Raw genomic sequence first — 5,640 nt, 5'->3', positions numbered from 1 at the left:
AAGTGGTATCAGTTAATAAGTCATGTACATGTGTTTGGAATCTTTGGATTTCACCAGATGTACTTGTACATATAAGATATAATACTTGATGAGTTGGACAGATTGTTAGAGTGTAAAGTCACCCTTGGATGTATTTGTGCTTTATTCCTTTGTATGTGTATAATGAGTTGTCTTTACTTTATAAGGAAGTGAGTGACACTCATTTTATGTAATGATCATTTTGGAGTGTTAGACTAGAGAGAGAAATTTGTACAAACCCATTTGTATATCCTTTCTAGATCTAATATGAGCTTACACTTATTTATTTACTCAATGTGTTCATACTTTACATGATGATTCACTAGATCTTTTCTAATTCCGCACATGTCATCATAATCAACACCACTACAATTGGTATCAGAGCGGTTAGATCAATATGATTTTTTGAATAAACAATTCTCGGTTTGGCTAAATTCGCCACAATTGAAACATTTATGGCGAGTCTCTCTATAATCTCTCTAAATCTTTTTGATTCCTGCTTTGCGTTCTTGAATTTTTGATCATTTTGACGCATTTGATCAATTTTTTTGAAAAACTCATTTGTTGTGATACAAGTCTCAATCCTATCCTATTTGTTGTTCGATATGATTCTCTAATTGCCATTGTTCATTTGAATCGATTTTAAGTCCAAAATTCATTGTAATTCAATCATTTTCTTGATTCAGACCGAAAGTCATTTTCTATCCAAATGTCGAAACATACTGTTCACAAAAATTTCGAGCCCAATCATCAAATCAGTTACTGTTCGTCAGCCCAAATTTATGAGCCAATGTTTTAAGCCTTTTACTGTTCATCATGGATTCAATATGTCTAATGATTCAATTAAATCAGTACACGACATATTATTTGTTGTTCATTAGTGTTCGCCATATGCTTAAATGAGTTGTACATTTCAAATCTTCTTGTCTCTCGTATAGATCTGCAAGTCCTTGTGTTCCAGTTTTGTTTCAAGGTTTCTTACTAAACGATTAGAAGTGTAGATTAATATCAACTTATGAATCGATTTTATATTAATGGTTCTATCACAAAATCGATTATGATTAAGTTATTGTTAAGAAATTGAAAATTGGATCTTTGATTTGAATTCGGTGATGAAATCTCAAAGCGAAAGTCAAGAACATGATGAACAGTGATGAAGAACAGTTCAAATAGTATGTTTGATCCGAACTTCAATTCCAACCTATATAAGTCCGATCTTAGGGATAAACTCCTGCTCCTTCGACTCTTCCCAAATATACAGGTACCGTCAATTTTCATCCATTCCTGTTCTTCAATTTCGTTGTTCTACAATTGTTTTTGGTGGTTTTTGGCCGGATAACTTAACTTCTCCAATGGAGCATCAGTCAAGCCACCATAAATTTGCATTGGTCATCCTGAATTCGTCGCTAGAAAGGTATTTTAATCAATTTAATTTAACTAAAAATAGTCGTTTCATTTTCAATTCATGATCCTTCTGGTGGTAGGTGGGCTGAAAAGGATGTGGATCCGACATAATTCTCAAGAGAACTTACGAAAAAAACTTCATATTTAGTTGAGGATGAGGAGGTATCATCATTTTATTTTGATATTATTAGTCATACAAATGCAATGCTTCTTTTCTTTTTATGATTTCTTAATATCTAATAAATTCAGATCACTACTTTCAGCTTGCAATTTGCAATGTTTAACCTAATTTGATTCATTTTAATCTCCATTTGATGGAAAATATTATTTCACTTGGAAAAGTTCAAGTTAAATCTGAAGGATCAAGACTATAATTACTTCATTCTTTCATTTTGTTTTTGGTCCTGTGCATCTTCAGATTTAACAGCCTTTTTGTAAATTTTATTGAGATGACCATTTTTACCTTGTCTTTTATTCACAGCAGATGCTATAATAAATCTTTATTAAGAAATAATAAGGTTATTATTGCAAGAAATAGCAACATACTCTCATTCAGTTGTTTATTACACCATTTTACATTCAAATTAACCACTTTGTTTTTTAGCTAATTACAATAAATAACAATGTACTTTATAGTTGTTGTAAGTTATAACTTCCTATTTTCTTTATTTTATTTCTATTCGAGCTTTGGATTTTCACACATTTTCTTTGACTGTGTATGAGTTGAAGTGTTGTTGGTTGTTGATTGGGCTATATTATATTTATGATCTAACAACTTATAATTTTTGTTTGGAAAAATAAGATACTATGGTTAATAGCGTTAGTTAATGATTTTTACTTTTTGTATTTTTTTATTTTTTTTTAGTGATTATCTTAACTTGGTGACAACGGACCAGCAATCTAAATAATAACTAGATATTGACTTTTTGACAAATAACGTTGACTATTTTCTTGTGAAAAGTGAAAACATTTAGGAATCAATTTGAGAAGTAATTAACTAATATCTTTCATTTTTTCTGCTTTTTCACCTAATTTCATTTAATCATGTGTTAATACTTAATAGACTACTATTCTTTTTATTTTATAGTCTTTTAATGCTTTTTTTTTCATTCATGTGTTGTTTAATTTGGTAGATTTGTCATTGTATAATGCTAATATGATAACAAATTACAAAATGATAATACAAAAGAAAGTAAAATAAATATTTCTTTTAAAGAATTGGTGTAATAAAATTTTAAAAGGGTCCTTTTCTGGTTTTGGATGGATCTAAGGGCATTATTGTCCTTTATTAGTTATTGTCAACTACAAAAGGATTTCTCAAACCTATATGAGTTTTCAAAAATATGCTTGGCAGGAGAAATCAAGGAGTCACGGATGGTTATTTTTGTCATTTTCTGGAATCTTTTAGGAATCGTATCCTTTTCAAGATGGAATCTAGGGCAATTTTTCCTACTATGTTCGACAAAGGCAAAACAAGTGGATTGAGGGGTATTGTTGTCTTTTTTTTTTTTTATAGCATTTTCAATATTGGTTTAATGTAAATGTACATATATGATACAGTGGTCAAAAGAAAGTTTAAAACTGATCTTTCGAAAATGTAGTTGGTACTTTCTCATGTGTAATGGTGCTGAGATGGGCATATTGGTCATAAAAATATTGATGAGGTCTGTATTTACGAGACTTGAAGCATGTGTGTATGGGGGTGAGAATGGACTTAAATGTCAAAATGTATTAGCTTGTATTGTAACTTATGCATTAAATATTTAATTGGGTATTGGTTTGGAGAAAAAGAGATTGGAATGAAAGTACGAGTGTTTGGTGGCTTCTCATAGAAAGTAGTCAAATTCCGGTTCACATGTTTTGAACATTTTGTTGTTTTGCTTTAATGGGATCTGAATTTAGAGAGATAAGTAGATAGATTTGTCATGTACATAGCTAATATATGAACAAATGAAAGAAATATGCTATAAAAATAAGATAAATCAATATATTGTTTATATAATATTGTTTATACATTTGTCAATATATTGTTTATACATTTGTCAACCTGTCAGCATGACACTAGTTCGTTTTTGGTGTCAATGACTGTGGGTTCAAAAGTTTCAAAATTTTGATGTTTACTAAGGTTCAAAAGTTTCAAAATTTTGATGTTTACTAAGGAAGGTTTTGTAGCGACTAAAATTTTTTGTTACCTGGGAAAAGAATTGAAGAAGAAAACATCAATTTTCGAAATTCATCCCGGAACTTTCGAAAGTTTGACACTTTAAACCGAAACAATGAGATACTTTCGAAAGTTTGAACACTTGTGATGATGTTTCGAAATTAATGCCTCCAGTTTCGAAGGTTTGTCAATATGTACCCAGTTTTGAAAGTTTGAACATATATGCAGAAATTTCGAAATCAGTCCTTAAAGTTTCAAAAGTTTGACATTCTTTACCCAACTTCGAAAGTTGGATTAATTTTCGACATTTTGGGACAAAAGGCAGAATTTTCGAAAGGAGTCCCTGAAGTTTCGAAAAGTTGGCTGATCATACCCAAATTCGAAAATGGATTGATTTTCTGAGAAATTGAAGATTGTACATTTCAGGCCCCTGCAGTTAATGCGAATTGACGCTTTCTACCTAGTTTCGCAAATGGGGGAGAGTTTCGCAATTTTTGGCTGTTTTGGGCACACCAAGTCACTGCAGAATTTTGAAATAGACAATTTCTACCCATTTTTTGAGAAATTTTGTCAAAGGCGATCTGTGAACGAAGCTTAAAATTGAAGATATTTGGATTTTTCAGATTGAAGCTAAATGTTTATGTCACATGTTAAGGGGAGTTTTAGCTAAAAAAATTCCGAATAGAGAACATTCTCTTTCCTTGTTGGTTTTATAATCAAATTTTGATTATAAAAAGGAGGAGAAATTTATATGGAAATTCGAAAGTTGAATTTTTCATATTATGCGGATTTAAAGACCGAAGTGACCTTAAGTTTTTGAAGTTTATGAAATGATTCGATCGGAGATTCGGAATTGATTTCAGTTCATGATGGGTTTGGAATTATTGAAGATTTTTGGGGTGTATTTTTATGCTCAACTTTAGGGAGATTCGTTGATCAAATCTCATTTCTCTGCTTTTGTGGCCATGAATATGAAGGCATGTGGCAAGTTTAACATCATGTTTCCTATAATTTCTTATTTCAGGGTCGTGGGCCGGAAATCGATTGTGTAAAGGATTTAGGATTTAAAGAGGTAACGTTAGGTCCATTGGAAGGTGACAATGATGGTCGTGAGATCTAAATCTTTAAATCGTGTTTTGTGCCGAAGGCTTGAAAAGGGAAAGGTTTTAGAGCGGGTTCTCGTGTAAGGGTCGAAGATCTGTTGTAATATGTTGAAGACTTAGGATTATTTTACAAGGCATTTTTGTAACGAAGCGTACTGTTTTAGTCCTTGTAATTTTTTGTGTGATTTCATGTTTCCTATAAATAGGGACTTTACTTAGAGTTAGATAAGAGTATTGTACGAACTTGTCTATTTTCTCTCTGTAACATTTCAAGATCAGTGATGTCAGGAAATATGGACTTTCGACTGTTTGGAATTTTCTTTTCGAAATATTTCTACGCTGCTTGACTGGTCATAGTGTTGGGTTAGATAAAGGTTGAATGGAAGTTTATGCAATGGTTGCTGGCTTGTATTATGATATTTTAGTGGATTACTCAACTAAGTTCTGGAAAGAATTTAAGAAGAGTGTCGAACACACGATTGTTGTTCAAGGAATTTCGTGTGCAAGGTATTAGAGTTTGATTCTTTGTTATTTCTATGACAAAGAAGGGATTGAGGTGCCTGCTGATGAAGAGAAAGCTGAATTCATGAAATATCACTTTCCAAAGGAGGTTTCTGATGAAGCTGAGGTGTTCACACACATTGCCAGGATCCCTGATGCGATGTTGAAGCGTGTTGATCCAACCAATCCGGTGTTGGTTGAGTATTTGAAGACCATCAATCCTGATGATGAAACTAGAAAATTATTATCCAAAGAGGATGTTGGTCCTTCTAAGAAATTAAAATGTTCGAAGAAGGATGCAAAGGCTACTCCTGAGAAGCCTGTGCAAGAACCTAAGCCTACGAAGTCTCCAAAGCAACAGTCGAAGCCAGAAGAACAAGTTTCGACGGTTTTGATTGAGCCAGTTGAACCTGTTGTTGATGAACATGCAAAGTAAACCATGCCATCAAAATA

The 5,640-nt window shown here is 32.2% G+C and overlaps 1 long non-coding RNA gene across 2 annotated transcripts; it reads left to right on the top strand.

Annotated features, from left to right (window-relative positions):
* The first annotated feature begins 889 nt into the window (after positions 1 to 889).
* On the top strand, positions 890 to 3,212 carry LOC111909529 (uncharacterized). Of its 2 annotated transcripts, XR_002856219.3 has the most exons (4): positions 890 to 1,432; positions 1,503 to 1,584; positions 2,777 to 2,910; positions 3,024 to 3,212. It is a non-coding gene; the product is annotated as an uncharacterized LOC111909529 (long non-coding RNA). The 2 variants fall into 2 exon arrangements; XR_002856218.3 differs by having other exon boundaries at positions 892 to 1,432; positions 2,777 to 3,212.
* The last annotated feature ends 2,428 nt before the right edge of the window (positions 3,213 to 5,640 follow it).

This window comes from Lactuca sativa, chromosome 3 (assembly GCF_002870075.4).
Source record: "Lactuca sativa cultivar Salinas chromosome 3, Lsat_Salinas_v11, whole genome shotgun sequence".
NCBI classification, from domain to species: domain Eukaryota; kingdom Viridiplantae; phylum Streptophyta; class Magnoliopsida; order Asterales; family Asteraceae; genus Lactuca; species Lactuca sativa.
Note: the sequence above shows the minus strand (reverse complement) of the source record. Positions and strands in the feature narration are given on the sequence as shown.